The sequence below is a fragment of the Pseudonaja textilis genome, chromosome 5 (genome assembly GCF_049901715.1).
Source record: "Pseudonaja textilis isolate UNSWEBS1 chromosome 5, rPseTex1.2, whole genome shotgun sequence".
NCBI lineage: Eukaryota > Metazoa > Chordata > Lepidosauria > Squamata > Elapidae > Pseudonaja > Pseudonaja textilis.
Window position 1 is genome coordinate 24,899,882 of NC_141994.1, and position 20,573 is coordinate 24,920,454.

Genomic DNA, 20,573 nt, shown 5'->3' on the forward strand with positions numbered 1-20,573 from the left:
GGTGGAGACTGACTCTGAGGGAGAGGAGGAACAGCTGGCAGGGAGTGGAAATGTGGCTCTGGAGGTTGTGGAGGAGGCTGGGGAAGGGCAGAGGCCGGCTGGGCAGTCAAAGGAGGACCCAGGCCCACCCGCACTCCATCCTAGGGCATGCAGGGAGGAGAGGATAAAGGAGAGATGTGGTCTACTGGGGAGGAGAGGGCCTTGATCCTCTTCATGGGCTGCAGCTGTGACAACTAGATAAGAGGATGGACATGCGTATGGGAGAGTGCTGGAAACAAAGCATGGAAATATCTCTAGTTTATGGTTCCTCTCTGAGTTTGGTGTCCTTCCCAGTGTGTGTTCTGATATCTGTGAACATCTTCCAGCCCTTATCTTGCCTGGTTTGTGTTGTTTTTTTACTCTATAATTTAAACAGAATTTATTCCTTCTTGTAACTGCTTGTGTGGGAGGTGTTTTGTCTCCAATCAAGGATATTTGGAGCTTGGAAGCAAAGTGAAGGAATAAAAGGGGCTTCACCTGTTTTTTGTGACTGTGTTTATTCTGTATCCCACTCTGGGTCATCACAACCCACAAGTCGTTCCACTGATCAATTGTCTTCACTGTCAGGAAGTTTCGCCTTAGTTCTAGCTACTTCTCTCCTTGATTAGTTTCCATCCGTTGCTTCTTGTCCTGCCTTCAGTGCTTTGGAGAATAGTTTGACTTCTTCTTCTTTGGGGCAGCCCCTCAGATATTGGAACAATACTATCATATCTCCCCAGTCCTTTTTTTCACTAAACTAGACATACCCAATTCTGGCAACCGTTCTTTATATATATATTTAGCTTCCAGTTCCCTAGTCATCTTTGTTGCTCTTCTCTGCACTCTTTCTATGGTCTCAATATCTCTATTGCATCATGGTGACCGGAATTGGGTGCAATATTCCAAATGTGGTCTTATCAAAGGTTGAAGAGAAAAAAGACAAAAGTTTGGAGGTACTTACTAAAAAAAAAGAAATACTTAGAAACATGTCATTTTCTGTTAAACATCTCAACAGACTCTAAATGTACAACAAATTTATCAACAGAATTTTAATCTTGAATTCTAGAGTTACTGAGATAAGAATTTAAGAGTTTTCCACTGTGAGAAATTGACTATTTTTAAAGCTAAAAGATGAAATAAATGTAACAAGCTTTGAAGTTTCTAAACAGTAACTTGAACTGACCTTGTTGATACATTTTTTTAAAAACTTTCTCCTCTCTTTTCTACTTTAATATGATGGGTACATTTATTTATGGATTTAAAATATTAAAGTCCAGCATCCCTCCACCCCAAATTCCACCAGTGCATTTCAACCTGCTTTTATTTTATCTTATGAATGATTTAATACTCTATTTGTATCTAAAATAGATGAATTTTTAAAAATGGTTTTGAAAGAAATTGGAATAAATCAGAGCAAATCCCTCTCTGAAGTGAATTTACCATCACTTTTTAAAAGGTGCTGTTTAGATGGCAAATAATTCCATCTATGAAAATTTTTATCCTAATTATAGCAAATAAACACTTTTAAAAAATCTTGCATTTACAGATTAATTCCGTACAGCTCTGTTTTATTCTTAACACTCCACGTAAGTGCTTATCTGGTAAAGGGCCAAAAATCCACCATCTACAGGACTAAAATATTTATTAAACTCCTTTAAAAGGTAGAAAATTTGTACGTGTTTAAGGCAATATATTTGGTTCCCAGTTGTGCCACAGCAAAAATCCAGAAAATTTATTAACATTTTCCACCATCTTCTTAATGGGTAAATAACATAAACAATACAAATAAGAGAACTGTTGTGGCTTAACAGTTACTCAAGGTATATGAAAGTCTGATCAAAGGAGAATATGAGAATTCACTGAAAATCTGGTATAATAATTTGAATTTGATTTGAATTGAATTTGATTTGAATTCTTTATTGTCATTGTACATATATACACAGTATACACATACAATGAAATTCACATAACACCCAGAAACCAGACCCAACACTCACACACGACAGTCCCCAAACACCCCCACACCTGCCAAAATTCCCTGCCCACTAAAAACACACAAGCATCCACACAACAGACCAAGTAATACTGTCCAACAGCTCACTGATGGTGGTCCTTAATAATAATTGAATGGTAGAGGAGAAGGAGAAGGAGAAGGAGAAGGAGAAGGAGAAGGAGAAGGAGAAGGAGAAGGAGAGATAAGATAAGATAAGATAAGATAAGATAAGATAAGATAAGATAAGATAGATAATATAATTCTTTATTGGCCAAGTGTGATTGGACACAAAAGATTTTGGTTTTGGTGCAAATGCTCTCAGTGTACATAAAAAGAAAAGATACATTCGTCAAGAGTCAAGAATCATCAGGTACAATACTTAATAATAGTCATAGAGTACAATAAGCAATCAAATCATACAAGGAAATAGCCAATATAAATCATAAGGATACAAGCGACAAAGTTACAGTCATACAGTCACAAGTGGGAGAGGATGGGTGATGAGGAGTGATGAGCAGATTAATAGTAATAGTAGTGCAGATTTTGTAAATAGTTGGACAGTGTTGAGAGAACTTTGTTCAACAGAGTGATGGCGTTCGGGAAAAAAACTGTTCTTGTATCTAGTTGTTCTGGTATGCAGGGCTCTATAGTGTCGTTTTGAGGGTAGGAGTTGAAACAGTTTATGTTCAGGATGTGAGGGGATTGTAGATATTTTCACAGCCCTCTTTTTGACTCTTTTTGATAAGGAGAGAATAAGATGGATACGTCAAGAAAATACAATGTTGGAAGCCATTCTTGACAAAATATGACACGGAGCTGAGTATTGAGCAAAACCTGGAAGGAACAAATAATGAACACAATTTCATTTATGGCTCTTTGCAGATGTTGAAGGTGTGATATTATTTTGTATAATTTATTTTATTTGTAAAATTTATCGGCCACCAATCTCACCACAGGGTAACTAACTGTGTGTGACTTTAAAAAGATAACGCCATATAGATAGTTCTTTGACTTCATTTCATTTCATTTAGGGACCGTTCAAAGTTACAATGGCACCCAAAAAAGCAACTTATGACCGTTTTCCACAGTTATGAGTCATTGCAGCACCCCCAGGGTCATGTGATCCAAATTCAAGACGCCTGGCAAACTGACTCATATTTATGATGGACACAGTGTCCTGGTGGGTGGGTGTCACATGATCTCCTGACAAGCAAAGTCATTTGAGGAAGCCAGATTCACTTAACAACATGTGACCAACTTAACAACTGCAGTGATTCACTGAACAACCATGGCAAGGAAGGTTGCAAGGTGGAGTAAAACTCACTTAACAATTGTCTTCCTTAGCAGCAGAAATTTTGGGCTCAATTGTGGTCGTAAGTCCAGGACAACATGTATTATTATTATTATTGTTGTTGTTGTTGTTGTTGTTGTTGTTGTTGTTGTACACAAAAATGACAGTATACACAGCAGAAGAGATAACCATGCTGGGTTTCGTATCACAAATCACTAGTCAAACCCTCCCCAAGTGTTTAGGACTGCATGCTGTATTGGCGGATTATGCGAGCAGATACCACTAAGGTGGCCTTCTGCAGCTGACCAATGGTGATCTTGTCAGTTTTTAAGGGCTTGCTTATGTCTTTAGGCACAGCACCCAGTGTGCCAAATACCACTGGAACCACCTGCACTGGTTCTCTGAAATTCGATTCTCAAGTCCTGATATCTGGTGACTTTTTCAAGTTGTTTCTCTTCGATTCTGCTGCCACCAGATATGGCAATGTTGATGATCTACACTTTTTTCTTCTCCACAATCGTGATATCCAGGGTGTTGTGTTCCAGAACTTTGTCAGTCTGTATTCGTAAGTTGTTATTGTTATTATTATTGTTGCTATCATCATCATCATCATCATCATCATTTAATCATTAGTGACTGAGTACGTCTAGTTTGATGAAAAGAAGGACTAGGAGAGACATGTTAGCAGTCTTCCAATATCTCAGGGGTTGCCCCAAAGAAGAGGGAGTCAAGCTATTCTCCAAAGCACCTGAGGACAGGACAAGAAGCCATGGATGGAAACTAATCAAGGAGAGAAGCAACCTAGAACTAAGGAAGAATTTCTTGGCAGTTAGAGCAATTAATCAGTGAAAAAACTTGCCTCCAGAAGTTGTGAATGCTCCAACACTGGAAGTTTTTAAGAAGAGATTGGACAACCTTTGTCTGAAATGGTGTAGGGTTTCCTGACTAAGCAGAGGGTTGGACTAGAAGACCTCCAAGGTCCCTTCCAACTCTGTTATTCTATTCTGTCCTGTCCTGTTCTGATCTATTTTGTTATATTGTACTCTACTCTTCCATTCTTATTCCATTCCCATTCCCATTCCCATTCCTAGTCTAGTCCATTCCATTCCATTCCATTCCAATCCAATCAGTTGGAAATTCCTATATCCTACATACATCTATTTCTTATTTGGCCTTTTTCTGAAAAGCCCTTTATGAACTTTTGATAGAGACTTCCCGAATTCCTTCCCGGCAAACTTAAATCCTCCTGTTGACAAATAGATGAGAAAACCCACATTTTCCCTTCAAAGGCATTCGGCTGCCTGCAACCCAGCAATAAGTAACTTTATGCCCAAAGCAATTTCTCTCTGCATTTGTCATAATGTTCACAAACAAATGGTGAAACCTCAGCCAGGCATGGCTTCTGAGAGAATTCACTATCAGTTATCTTTTTAATTAATTGTAGAATTCAGCTGAGAGATATATTCCCCCCCTCTCTCTCCCTCCCTATCTCTCTCCCCCCCCTCTCTCTTTCCAGTTTTCTGATCTATGCTGTACTGAGGGGATTTCATCCTTTGGAGGGTGGGAGTTGATCATAGTTATTTTGTACTATTATAAATTTGCTCTTTTTCCCTCCTCAAATGTCAGATGTTACATCACGTGAGGCAGAAAGCACAAACTTTTCAATGGACCCAAAAATATTCACACTTCGTTTTTTGACAGTTGCTTGCTAGATTTATCCTGAGAGTACAGGCCTTCTGTGTGGTAAATTATAATTTTTTTTCATAATGATTTAATTCAACCTTACTTTCAACCGAAAGTCAAATTAGATTTATTGTGTTTAATTGATCCAATCATGACAGGAATTTGTTTTAACTAACCCATAACTTTCTCAGCATACTCTTTAACTTCAAAAAGACTGCAATCAGTCTTAGGCATTCTCACGGCTGGGCTACTGTCATGCGCTCTACATGGGACTACCCTTGAAGAGCATTGAGAAGCTACAGCTGGTGCAGAGTGCGGCAATGTGTGGTGTTTGGGGGGCCCAAGAATAGCAATAGCACTTAGACTTATATACTGCTTCACAGTGCTTTACAGCTCTCTCTAAGAGGTTTTATAGAGTCAGATGTAACTGTAAGCTGGCCAGAGTTAATCTGTGGTAAAATGGGCAGCAAATAAATTTTATAAAACAAACAAACAAAACTCAACAGAATTCATGGGGCTCATTTTGCCTTGGAAAAGAGAGAGACAGAGACAGAGACAGAGAGAGAGAGAGAGAAAGACAAAGAGAGACACACACAGAGAAAGAGAGAGACAGAGAGACAGACAGAGAGAAAGAAAGAGAGAGAGAGAGACAGACATACACAGAGAGAAACAGAGACAGAGAGACACACAAAGAGAGAGACAGAGAAAGAGAGAGACAGAGAGAGACAGACAGAGAGAAAGAGACAGAGAGACACACAGAGAGAAAGAGAGACAGAGAGACAGAGAGAGACAGAGAGAAAGAGAGAGAACAAAAGCATATACCCCTGCTTCTATTTACCCAACACATTTAAACCATAAATCAAACAATGACTCTTAGCCAACATTTGTTGTTTTCTTTCATACAATATCATTTTGATGGATCAGCCTAAGTATTTCTCTAATGGTTTTTTAAAAAAAATCTTTTCCTCTAGGAAAAAAAAAGAGAAAATAAAAGATTTTCCTACATTTTTGTTTGTGGAGTGAATGTCAAAAGTCACGCTTGAGAACAAAATACGAAGCAGATGATGTACAATTTATTATATTTTAGCATGCACCAATGTGATTCAGAGGAAAAAACGATTGCTTCAATTTTGCATAAAGCAAAATAACTCTGCTCTGCCCAAATGCCACTTGGAATATTCTTTCTGGGCACCAAAATTCAGAAAGGAGAATGAGAATAACAGAAGAATAGAGTTGGAAGGGACCTTAGAGATCTTCTAGTCCAACCCGCTGCTTAAGCAGGAAATCTTGTACTATTTCAGCCAAATGGCTGTCCAATCTCTTCTTTAAAGCCCTAGTGTTGGAGCATCCACAACTTCTGAAGGCAAGTTGTTCCATTGGTTAATTGTTCTCACTGTCAGGAAATTTCTCCTTAGTTCTTAATTGCTTCTCTCTTTGATTAGTTTCCATCTGTTGCTTCTTGTCGACTTCAGTGCTGGAGTAAATTTAGAGAATAGAATAGAATACCTTTATTGTCATTGCATTCCACAAATACAATGAAATTTGAAAGCTACTCCAGCACAGTGCCCCAAACACCACATCACAATCACACTACAGGGTATTTAAAAATTAAAATAATAATAAAATAAAATAATAAAGAGAAGGGTGACCAAGATGGTGAGGGATCTAGAAACAAGCCTCAGGAAAATTATTCGAAGTTATTAAGTTATTAAAATTATTAAGTTTAACGTCAAAACCATTCATTCAAAGTTACAACACCACCACCGAAAAAAGTGACTTATGACCATTTTTCATACTTAACGACTGTTGCAACGTCCCCATGGTCACGTGATCAAAATTCAGATGTTTGCAACTGACTCATGATTATGACGGTTGCAATGTCCCAGGATCACATGATCCCCTTTTTTGACCTCCTGATGAGTGAAGTCCATGGCGAAACCAGATTCCCTTAACCAGCATGTTCCCAACTTAACAATTGCAGAGATTCCCTTAACCACGGTGGCAAGGGAGGTCTTAAAATGGGGCAAAACTCACCAAACAACTATCTCGAGTTGGGCTCAATTGTGGTGGTAAGTTGGGGACAACCTAGAACCGTGATGACAAACCGTGATGACAAACCATGATGACAAGTGGCAGGCAGAGCCATTTGTGCTGGCACGCTCGCTGCAGGCAAACTTACCTCACTGCGCATGCACGCGCCGCACAGCTGATTTTTTTTCCCAGGTGGTTTGAGGCCTTTTTCGGCCTCCCAGAAGCTTAGTTTAGGAAAAAGCCTCTGCAAGGCTTTTCAGGATGAATTATAGGCCCATTTCATCACTTCCTATAATATCGGAAGTGACAAAAAGGGGCCTATAATTCGTACTGAAAAGCCTTGCAGAGGCTTTTTCAAAGCCTCCGGGAGGCCAAAAAAGGCCTCAAACCAGCTGAAAAATCAGCCATGAGGCACAGTGTAGGTAAGGGGGTGGTGAGGGGATTGCGCACACATGCACAGGGGGTGGGGTGGGGGAATGTATTGCCTTCTGGGTGCTAGCACATGAGTGTGTGTGCTTTGGCGCACATGCAATTTTTGGCACAAGAGCCTAAAAAAGTTAGCCACCACTGACCTAGAACCATAATGTCTTTTCTGGATGCTTGGTCTCATGGAGAACTGAGATGAGCCCTGGAATCAGGAACCCAAAGTAAACCTCTTTTAAAAAACAGAGTTGAAAGGGATCTTGTAGGTCATCTAGTCCAATACCCTGCCCAAGCGGGAGACCCTATACCATTTCTGACAGATGGCAGTCCAATCTCTTCTTGAAAGCCTCCAGTGATGAAGCTCCCACAGCTTCTGAAGGCTACTTCTGTTCCATGGGTTGATTGCTTTCAATGCCAGAAAGTTTCTCCTTATTTCCAGGTCAAATCTCTCCTTGTTCAGTTTCCATCCATTATTCCTTGTCTGGCCTTCGGTTGCCTTGGAAAATAGCTTGACCCCCTCCTCTGTGGCAGCCCCTCAAATATTGGAAGACTGCTATCATGTCTCCGCTGGTCCTTCTCTTCACTAGACCAGTGATGCCCAGTTCCTGCAACCTTCCTGTAAAATAGAACATATTCTCCTGTCCTCTCAATATTCATTCCTGCCTTCCTAGTTCAATCACCTCCAGTTATTGCTTTGTCTTGTTGGTAATGAGATTTTCATTTTAAGTTGCATTGGGGTAATTTTGTTTGTTTGTTATTGTTGCAAGTCATATTAAGCCTTGCAGGACTGAGGGGCATATAAAGGAATAAAAAAACAAATCTGCCGAGTCAATAATTCAAAACCCACTTCAATATCCTGCTTATTGTGCTGTTTAGGATTGCCCATAATCAAATTTTCCAACAGTCTTTTCAGACATATCCTTAAGATGCTAAATTTAACAGGAAAGAGTGGATTACTTTCACATTTAACTTGGAATTGATGAAATTTTGATCCTTATCCACAGTGGGTTATTCTTTTAATTCCAGATCTTTCATTCTTGTTCTCATTCTGCTGCTTGCTAAGAATCTAATGTTTGGAGGTGAAATTTGAAAACAAAACAAAACAATCAGCACCATCATGAAAAGAATGCATAGCCAAAACTGAAGCCATGACTGACCTACAGTGGAATATAACTCTATAAAATGAAAGACCATCCAACTTGGTTTGATTATGTGCATTCAGCCCCAAATAAACAGGAAATATTATTTTCCATGCGGAATAGGATCTTAGAGCATAGACCATGGAATAATAGGGTTGGAAGGACCTTGGAGGTCTTCTAATCCAACTTCCTGATCAAGCACATTCCAGAAAGTTTAATTTGGCGAGTTGGAGGATCTCAGGTAATGGAACTTTACTCAACAATTACAAGTGGTGTTTATATCCCAATGAACAGTCAGCTACAGCTATAATGTTAAGTTGATGTCAAGCACCAGGGAAATCAGGAGGTTTGGGCCGTTCAAATGAGTATAAAGGCTGATTGTAAGCTTAGGCTGTCTACAAAAGACTGATCTACTAATAGCCCTGGGAAATGAGTGGCAGTAAGAAGTCATTCAAGGTGGGCTAGACTTAAATCTCTTGCGGGCGTGCAGGGACTCGTGACTTATGACACATTTTGTCCCCTCCTTTGGGCACAGCCTGGTCATCTCCTACAATTAAGCAGCTTTAGGAACTAGTAAATTCTTAAACAGCTCAAATACTTTGGCCACCAAATGAGAAGAGAAGTGTCCTTAGAGAAGACCTTGATGTTGGGAAAGATGGAAGGTCAAAGGAGAAGGGGATGGCAGAGGATGAGAGAGTTATATAGAGTCCTGGATGCAATGAACATGAATTTGGGCAAAATCTGGGAGAGAATTGAGGACAGGAGGCCTGGCATACTACGGTCCATGGGATCACAATGAGTCAGACATTAGCAATTGAACAACATCAACAAAAATTCCTAAACACCATTGGCTGTTTTCTGCAACATCACCTTGAAGTGAACAAAATAAATTAGTATCAAAAGATCACACGCATTTTCATGTAGAATTGTTAGAAATTCTGTTTATATAAAGCACCACACAGAGCAAACAAAGAATACAATCACCATGTGCTTTACTGCTCAACTATTTAACTGTAACAGGAAACAGGAAAGTCTAAGAACAAAAGAGCATAGAGTATATACCATAGATCCAAACTTGTAAATACTGCCATCTACTGGCTGAATACTACTGTAGTTGTTGCATAAAAATACATTCCAACAATGAATTCCAGTAACAATGACTGAAATGCTAGCTACCTCACAGACTCTTTTAGAAACACTTCTAAATATTTACTTCCACTGCAAATAGTTAAGTGATTAAGAACTTATATGGTAATGCAGATTATGTTTCATTCTAAATCGTGATCCCATTATTGGTTTACTCACAAAAGAAAAAGAATAGAGAAAGCATTCAACTGTTTTCCACTCTATGTTAGAAAACAGCAGAGATCAGACTAGTTGGATTCTTAATTACTGGAAATACCATTACTTTTCTGCAGAGGAACAATTTTCTTTTATTACAGCTGTAAATTTATTGGCTGAGTCACTTGAATCATACTGCAAAATAAATTGCTGTATATCTCAAATTTCAGGGTGGATATAGAGATTTGACTCATTAGGTTTATTGCTTAGACACACACACATACGCTTCTCTTTCCAGCAAGAACTAAAATAGTTAAAAGTTTTGTACTCATTTATAGCTTGGTGGTTCAGAATTTAATCCTGGATTCAGGTTTTGAGTGAGGCATGATCAGGGGTGGGATTCTACCAGTTCACACCTATTCTCTAGAACCGATTGTTAACATTCTAAGCAGTTCAGAGAACCAGTTGTTAGAAGAAATTACTGGCCTAATCCTGTAAGGAAGGCAGGAAGGAAACATTCTGGTGTTGCTTACAGAAACTGCCTCTCTGTTAACCCTTATTACATTCTTGGCAGGACTAGACTTCCTGCCTGTCTCAGGAATTTCTCAGGAGGTTTTTTTTTCCTCCTTTGCTGGTACTTTGCTTGTGTGGAGTGACCATTCAAAGTTACAATGGCACTGAAAAAAGTGACATGACCATTTTTCACACTTACGACTGTTGCAGCATCCCCACAGTCACGAGAGGCCAGACGAGAAGATGTGTGCCTCGATGTGAGTGATATTGAGTTGGCCACGCCCAGCCAATAACATGACCACCAAGCCACGTCCACCCAGTCACATGACCACCAAGCCACGCCCACCACCTAAGCCACATCCACAGAACTGGTTGTTAAAAAATTTGAATCCCACCCCGGTCATGATGTGGATTTTCGACAGGAAGAACCCTGTACAGACAGTCCTTACTTTACAACCAATCATTCACTTAGCAACTACTTGAAGTTTCAACAGTACTGATGAAAGTAAGTGTATATCATTATACGACAATGAAATTGTGCCCGGTTACAGGAAAGCAGTTTTCAGGGTTGGTGTTACGTCATTTCTTAGGAAATCCTCATAATATCTATTTGTGTCATAATGTAGTATTATGCAATGGTTAGTTGAGCAAAGGAGGTGCCTTATCAAACTACCAATATAAAAAAGATGGTGAGACTCTGAAAAGAGAGTACAGAAGAACATTAAAAATGATAGGGGACTGGAGGCAAAAATATATGAAGAATGGTTGTAGGAATTGGGTATGTCTAGTCCAATGAAAAGAAGGACTAGGGGGTGACATGATAACAGTCTTCCAGTATCTCAGAGGCTGCCCCAAAGAAGAGGGAGTCAAGCTATTCTCCAAAGCACCAGAAGGCAAGACAAGAAACAATGGATGGAAACTAATCATGGAGAGAAGCAACCTAGAACTAAGGAGAAATTTCCTGGGAATGAGAACAACTTCTGGAATGACTTGCCTCCAGAAGTTGTGTACTCCAATACTGGAAGTTTTTAAGACTGGACATCCATTTATCTGAAAATGATATAGGTTTTCCTGCTTAAACAGGGGGTTGGACTAGAAGACCTCCAAAGTTCTTTCCAGCTCTATTCTGATTGATTGAACTCTATTATTCTGTTATTCAGTTTGGCATTTGTACATATACGCGTTTTCATCAATGATACCCTTCCTGGGTCCTATCTGGTATCAGCTTACCAAATATAGGTTATTTATTAAAGTTGTAAGGATGCTTCTATAAAGTTCTTCAGAGAAGTTCCACAATTAGTTCATTCTCATTCTATTTTTTTAGAAAGGGGGCTTGAGATTGAGACAATGAAATGTATTTGTTTTCTAAAACTAGTATATGATTATTTAGAAATGAAGTTAGGAAACATCATAAATGTCATATCAAGGAAATTCCTTTTTTAAAAACAACTCACTTTTGCCCTAGTGAGATTTTCTACAATGGGTCCATCTCTGAAAATATATTAATATTATTTTAATATGCTAACATCTATTATACAGAAAGTATTAAGCCTATACGTTGTTTTTCTCATTGATTCTCACATTGGTCAAGGAAGCCAACTGTACACATTGATTAATCTTAAATAAAGTATGAAGCCTATTTATTGCTTTGCTCATTGAGTATCACATTTGTAAAGAAAGCCATCTCTACAAACTAATTAATTTAAATGATAATCAGATATTGCATTCTTTTTTGACATCAACTTCCAATTCAGTTACTAAGTTTTAATCTAATGTTAATTTTCTGCTTGGAAAGCTTGCTTCTTACCATACAATATAAGTAGGTAGAGATCATGAATTTTAAGCAACAAGGATTGTCAATATTTGTGTATGCTGGAATTCATTCAGGCTTTTAACAAACTAGTGGTATTTATTTCTTTTTGGTTAGTATCACCGATGCAAGTTTTATTCTGTCACTTATGAGATTTATGTTCTTCTTACATGTTAAAATATGGAAATCACATTAAAAATATCTAGCCTTTACTACTGAAGCATACAACAATACAAATCCCCCAGAACACAAATGAATTTAAAAGCTATCTGTGTCATACTGGTCAACCAAGATCACTTTCCACAGCTACAGAGTCTATGGTTTTTCTGCGTCAGAGGGAGAATTCAAGGTTATATCCAGGGGTGGGCTGCTGGGGGTTCGCAGGGGTTCTGTTGTGATCCAAACCCTTGTCCAATAAGACAAACAATAACCAAAGGGAACAGAAACCTTGTAATGAGTTTTACAAATCCCCGGTTAAAAGGCTGCTGCAAACTCATTAACTTTGATAAACACTAACCTTGCCAAAACTGTACGAGACTGCCAAGAATCACAGATAAGAAATATTTCACAACACAAGAGTCTTCAAATACCAACTTAAGATACTGTAATCTCCATGAAGTTGAGTTTCAAAACGTCTTTGCTTCCTGCAAAGAATGTTCGCTTCACAACTGGCTTTTATCTTCTTGAAGGAGGGGCCATTACCTTGCAGCCTTACTCCCGAGATGCTCATCTGCTGTAGTTGCTCTTTCCTGTGAGCAATCCTGCATGCACGTGCACTTGGCACAGGCTCCTCGGGAATCTCCTCATCGCTGCTGCCAGCCCCCACAATCTCTGAAAGCAGAAGTCCACTCCCTAATGGTCCTGGCCTCTCATCTGAGTCCTCGCTTTCCTCAGCCAACTGCACATGCTACCGGCTAACCACAACAGGTTCAGGAGAGCCCCTAGCTAAGATTCTGTGCAGTTTGGAGAACCCTCAAATCAAATCCCACTCCTGGCTGGCCCCACTCTGCTCCTCCCAGGAGTCCCCACATGGCCCATTTTGGATGCAAGTAAGTGCAGGGCAAATACGGAGGCTCAGGGAGGGTGAAAAACAGGCCTCCTGGAAGTTTGGGAAGGCCGAAATGGACCTGTTTCTGGCTTCTAGAGAGGCTCCACAGCCTGGGGAGACCATTTTCGCCCTCCTAGAGGCTTGAGGAAAGCCTGTGGAGCCCGGGGAGGTCAAAAATACACACATCCTGCCATCGTGCAGGAGGCTGACTAGGTCACACCCACCATGGCCACACCCACCCAGCAACCGGGTAGAGAACCCGTTGCTAAAACTTTTGAAGCCCATCCCTAGTTATATTACTCCTGTCAGGATTCCAGTGATCGCCCTAATTAAATCATGAGTCTTGAGCCAAACTTCAAAAAGCTTCAAAGAATTCATTAGGAGCTGACATATTGGCATGACCTGGATGTAGCCAATTCTGAGACATGTAATTCACTGTCACCCTTGACCCTGATTTTCCACCCACCCCTCTCGGTGTATCATAATTCATATTCTCCAATTAAACATGTTCATAGCCAAGAGTCATCAATCATGTTCTCCAGTTAGGGATTTGCACAGCAGAAGCTCCAATAGCTTAGTATAATCTTTGCAAGATATGAATGGAATGCACTTTCGATTCCAAACTACTGCACTGCTCCTTCAAACTCCTTCTCTCCTCCTTTCTATTGGCAACTATAAAATGGGCATAGAAATGTTTTATGAGTTGACATCTCCTTCCAATCACATGACTGTATATTGACTGTTTCCTAGCACAATTTGATTGCTTATGGCACCCTATGACTATCGTTAAACGTTGCACGTTATGATTCTTGACTCTTGATGAATGTATCTTTTCTTTTATGTACACTGAGAGCATTTGCACCAAGACAAATTCCTTGTGTGTCCAATTACACTTGGCCAATAAAGAATTCTATGTTCTGACATCAAAGACGGAGAGCTGAAAACCGTGAAGGCCCCAAGCTTGCTCCTAAATTGGCCCAAAATGGAAATTGCTACCTAATTGTAACATGGGATTGCTCTCTAACCAACAAGGCTGAAGTTTCATCTTGTATATGAATTCTCAACAGCTCTACAAAATTCATTGGATGGTAAGCACTGATGAATTTTGTACTCTCCTTTCTCAGTAAACATATTTAGGAATGGATTATGAAGTGTCAGTGAACCCACTGTTGAATAAACATGTAGTAAATTTATAATTTTAGAGCAGCTAAAATCTTTGCTGCAATCCTTAAGGAATTTGATTATTTTGTGTAAGTCCTGGTAATAAAACTGGTATTGCTCCGTTTATAAAAAGCATGACTGCAAATATTGCTACTGGTGAAATATTGGGAAATATTTGTTGCTCTTTTACAATCAGACTCCTTCCTTGCAAATTCATTCCAATACAGATATGCTGCAATTGCTATCATGAATTCTTAACGTGATGAGATGGATTGTATCACTTTTAAAAACAAGATTCAGTTCAATGTAATGCCTTCCTGAACTGTAAGAGGCAACATGATCCAATACATCTGACAGAGACCTGGTAATGGAAGAAAGAGAGGGAAACTGGAATATATTAAGAATATACTGCATATATTAATGCATTCTGGTGAGGGCCCTTGGAGGTCTTCCAGACCAACCCCTTGCTCAAGCAGGAGACCCTATACCAGTGATGGCCCAACTTCTTGGGTTCCTGTGCCAAAAAATGTGTGTGCGCTTGCGCACTTGTGTGCTTGCATGCCAGCACCCAGCAGGAAATCTGCGCCCCACCCACGCCTCCTGTGCATGCATGCGCAATCTCCCCTGCCACCCCCTTATCTGCACTGGGCCACCCCACTGATTTTTGGCCCATTTGAGGCCTTTTTCGTCCTCCCAGAGGAAAGCTTCTGCAGGCTTTGCAGGCCAAAAAATGGGCCTGTTTTGTCACTTCTGGTATTTCCAGAAATATAGAAAGTGACAAAACGGGTCTATTTTTCAGCCTGCAAAGGCTTTCCTGAAGCCTCTGAGAGGCTGAAAAGGGCCTCAAACAGGCTGAAAATCAGCTGTGAAGTTTGCCTGTGGCTTGCATGCCAGCACAAATGGCTCTGTGTGCCGTTTGTGACACACGTGCCATAGGTTTGCCATCATTCCAGAGAAGTGGCTGTCCAGTCTCTTCTTAAAAGCCTCCAGTGATGGAGCATCCACAATTTCTGAAGGCAAGCCCTTCCACTGGTTCATTGTCCTCACTGTTAGGACATTTCCCATGAGTTCTAAATTGCTTCTGTCTTTGATTATCATTTCCATCCATTGCTTCTTGTCCTGCCTTCTGCTGCTTTGGAGAATAGGTTGTTCCCTGTTCTTTATTTCAGCCTCAAATATTGGAACATGGCTATCCTGTCACCTGTAGTCCTTATTTTCATTAGACATACTCAATTCTTGCAACCACTCTTCAAATCTTTTAGCCTCCATCCCCTTAATCATCTTCATTGCTCTTCACTGTACTCTTTAGTGAGTCTCAACATCCTTTTTATATTGGTAGTTTCCTAGGGGCACCTTCCTTGCTGGTCTAAAGTCCCTGAAGGTCAGACAAGGAGTAATGGATGGAAACTGAACAAGGAGAGATTCAACCTGGAAACAAGGAGCAGCTTTCTGACAGTGAGAACAACCAACCAATGGAATAGAAGTTGTCCTCAGAACTTGTGGGAGAACTATCACTTGAGACTGTCAGAAATGGTGTAGGGTCTCCTGTTTGGGTGGGGGGTTGGACTAGATGACCTACAGAGTCCCTTCCAGCTCTGTTAATCTGTATCTGTATCTGCTCAACCAACAATTGTAGACTGCCAGGAGAAAATATGTTATGGAACAAATTGATATTATGAGTGTTTCCTCAGAAATGATGTAATATCAACTCTGAAAACTGCTTTCTTGGAACTGGGCACAATTTCGTTGCTGTAAAGTGATATTCTCTCATATATTTTGTTTACCTATCAAATATTTTAACTATTGACAACATCATTCAGAAAAATCAAACCTTGAGTTAAAATACAGAGATAATCCTTTATTTCTGGGTTCACCAAGAGTTTACCTCTCAAGCTATATCCATATTTTAATCAAAATCTGAAGTTTGATCAAGGAGAGAATCTTAGTTCATGCAAAAGATTAGAGCTAACAATGAGCTTACTGTTTATCATATTTTTGTGCCTTTGCATACACTTGCTCTGGTGGGTCTAGATGACCTTAGTGATTGTGGTGGGGCAGTTTAATAATATCTTCTACCAAGAATGTTTAGAAATCTTTTCAGATCTTTGAATTGAATCCATTAATCCTCAATTTACCACCATTCTTTTAATAACCATTTGTAGTTATCACATCACTTTGACAACCAGTATTTGTACTTATGATTGACACAGCATTCCCAAGGTCACAGAATCAAAATTTGGGGATCTGTCAATTCACGTGTATTTAGAATGCTTGCAATGTCCCGAGGTCATGTGATAACCATTTGCATTTATTTCTCAGTAAAATTTATATTTGTTTTTTATTTTTATTTTCCACTACTCATTTCTTTGCTAGTTGAAAAACTGAAGCTTTTTTATAATCTCAAACAGAAGAAAAATAATTGCAACGTACATATTACTTTCTTTTCCAATTATTCAAAACAACTTGAACTCTGCAATTTATACAACAGACTTTAATTCCTGATCAGCATAAAAACAAGATAGATTTGCTTCCGCTGTTAGATATCTGACATGTTTTTGACAGTTCAGCTTGATTATTTAACTTAGTAAAAATCTATCTTCACTACTGTACAAGAAATTCCACCTTAATGAAATATGTAAGCAATATCCCCCTTCATTAAATTGCCAAACAAGCATACAGTAGACTATAAACTTTATCAAATATCTGTATTACATACAATTCAGTTCCATGGAACTGGCTAGCCATAAAAAACATTTATATCATATGTACTAGGATACCATCAAAGAACATGGTGAATTTTTGAATATTTGACTAATGGTTAGCACTATTTTGGTGCTAGATAAGATTAAATGGAATTCAAGAGGAGATTGTGGCTACATAGATATTCTAGGCTGATTCCTCTTTTGACTCCATCTCCAGTTTCTGCCTCTTCTTCTCTTACAATTTACACTATACTAAAAGACTAAATTCCCATGAACAGTTGAAAATTCACTCCTGCTAGGTGGCTTGAAGATCAGATTCAAATACACAGCAAAAGTGGGTGGAATTGAGGTTACCAGCACAACCAAGGACTGAATCTGACTTGATCCATCAAGCTAACAAGCCATGAGTCTTACTAAGCAGATCCCTGATTCCTTTCTAGTTACTGCTTGAAAGTTTCACCTTTCTCATAACACTCTTACTTCATCAAATATGCACATATCTTGTCCTTGAGTCCATGATCTTCAATATAGTTATTTTTTAAAGGAGAAGATGTGAATATACAAGGAAACACAGAATAAAAAAAATACTGTATGTAAACATCTGAATATGTGGTGACATCCCTTTCAAGAAACAGCAAAAGACTGTCAGAGAGAGAGATTTGAATTACTAAATCCTGGGTGCCTCATTTAAATCTCAAATTTAAAATAATGAGTGTGGCAAAATATATGGCCACAGGATAGGGATCTGTTTATATTCCCATGCTTTATGCTGAATAATGTAAAATTCAAATAACTTGTAAAAATATGCAAAGGACCTGTGAAATGTAAGATGTTTTTTGCCATAATTTACAATATTTTTTATCATATCAAACATATTTAATCTTTGAAACTGATAACATCCAGACATAACCAGACATATTTGGTTGTGTTTTTAAGTTAGCAAATGATTTGCACGTTGCTATAGATTATTACTATAACATGGTGATTAATAGGACAAAAAATGTGATACCATCAGGACATATTTTTGGATCCCCAAGTAGATGAATTATGCATCCTAGTAAAATTTTCCAGGCAGGTGAAAAAATATGATCTGATTTTCCTAATCCCCCAAATGATAACTCCCCTCCTTACATCTTCCGAAAGGTACATTTTTTTGAGTCAACTGGACTTTCTTGCTTTTTCTTTGAAGATGTTTCGCTTCTCATTGAAGAAGCCTCTTCAGCTCTGACTGGATGGTGGAGAATTGAAGGATTTATATTCCTTGCAGACCACTGGTCATTTGCATCCTTTTAGAGGGTTGTTGAAGCCACCAGGAGGTTTATCTGTGTCCTCAGGATCTCTCAAGTGGCACAAATGGGGTGTGGCGCCTTCTTGGAACTGCTGAATGGATCTGTGTTGTAGACTGGAAATAGAGGATGTCATATCACCCCGCTCTGTCGAGAGGGGGCTGTTCAGTTTTGACACAGATGGCCTCTTGGACCCCTCTTTCAAACCAGCGATCATGGACTTTGTTGTTTTCAAAGGAGTGGCCTATGTCTTTTAAAAGCAGATGGACTGTGGAATCTAGTCCTGATATGTTTGTTCTCTTATGTTGTGCTGTGCATTTGTGAAGTTTATGACCAGCTGACTGCAAGGAGTATAAATCCTCCCATTCCCCACCATCCAGTCAGAGCTGAAGAAGCTTCTTGGAGGAGAAGCAGAACATCTTCAAAGAAAAACGAGAAAGTCCAGTTGCCTCTTGGAAAAAAATAAAGCACTTTTATGATAACCCATCTCTTCATTGGATCATAGGAAGGCTGTTAGAAAATCAGAAAGGGACCATGTACAAATTGTTTCTAATGGGAAAGAGTTCAGTCCTTCTAACTCCCAACGCTTTTATCTCAGTAAATCTTGCTAATGAGAACTTTGTGAGAAACATGTCTCAAAAAGAATCTCTTAGTGTTTTAGACAGCTGCCCAAAACCCTGACAGCAGCTCAGGTTCATGCCTAAGAATAAGCCTGGGCAATGTTCCAGAAAGTTGTAAAAGTATTTTTAATCACCAATCCATAAGGAAGCAAGCGGAGGATACCTGGATGGCAAATGCTGTCTTAAGCTGTTTGTTCTTTGCTGGCAAGTGTGGGATGATAGTTTAGTTTAGTTTAGTTTACTTTATTGTTGTTGCACTTTGTACAACGAAATCAAACACCATCCTCAGTGCATATCATGACCATGACCATGAAAATAAACACAACCACACATCCTTCACCCTTCACACATTGAACCGGAAACCCCAAAATTCAAAAGAGCTACTGCTTCTCTGGATGGAAGCTGTTTTTCAGCCTATTTGTCCTTGTTTTTATTATTCTGTACCGTCGGCCAGATGGTAATAGTTCAAATAAAAAGGGTTCCCAGGATGAGATGGAACTTTGAGAATGTTTTGAACTTTCTTAAAGCAGCAGGAGTTATAAAGCTCTTCCAAATAGGGGAGAGGGCAACCCATGATCTTCTGGGCAATGACATTAGCCCTCTGGAGTGCTTTCCTATCTGCCAATGTACAATTGGCAAACCATACAGAGGTGCAGTATGTTAAAATGCTCTTTATGGTGTAGCGGTAGACAGTCACCAGCAGTTTTCCATTCAGTTGTTGTTTTTTGAGAAGCCTCAGGTAGTATAATCTCTTTTGAAGCACCCCCAGGTCAGGTCCTCTTTTATGTTAACAGCCAGAAACTTAAAACTGGCAAATTGCTCCACTGGTAAGCAAAGGCTGGATGTCTGATCTCTTCCTTCTATAGTCCACTATAAGCTCCTTGGTCTTATTGGTGTTGAGGACCAAGTTATTATCTCCACACTACGAAAACAACTGGTCTACCTCATTCAATAGAGAGTAATAAAGATCAAACTGATGTCCAGTTGTAAAGGGACTCTTGATATGCAAGTCACACTAGCCCAGTGGTGGCAAACCTTTTTCGGCTCCCGTGCCAATAATTGTGTGCATGCTTGTGCGCTCGTGTACCAGCACCCAGAAGGCAGTGCATGCTGGGGGGGGCCCCACGCCCCCTGCAAATGCGCACACAATCCCCCCGCCATGCACTATGCACCTCTGTGCATGTGCACGATCACCCCCGCATGCCATCCATCTGCATATGTGTGTGTGATCCCTCCGCACCCCATGCATCTTTGGCAGGCATGTGCGACCCCTCCCCCGGACACTGTGAATCTCTGTGCATGCGCTCATGTATCCCACAACCCTGCACATGCTTGTCAGATTCCTGACAATCAGCTGTTGGGTGGTGGCAGTGTGTATGCATGTGCTGTGGGGCTCTTCTGGGTGAGCTCTCACGTATTGGCAGAAGTGGCTCGGTGTGCCACTTCTGGCATGAATGCCATAGGTCTGCCAACACGGCACTACCCCATTGGACAAAGTTTTATACTGTTCTGAATATAAACTCAGTGGTGAATATAAGAGGAAGGTGGGAAGAAAGGATGAGAGAAGCGTAGGA

At 39.7% G+C, this 20,573-nt stretch overlaps 1 protein-coding gene across 11 annotated transcripts in view; it reads right to left on the minus strand.

Moving 5' to 3' along the window:
- The window catches only part of MAGI2 (membrane associated guanylate kinase, WW and PDZ domain containing 2), a 566,496-nt gene that overhangs the window by 384,226 nt on the left and 161,697 nt on the right, over positions 1-20,573 (minus strand). The window lies entirely within an intron of this gene.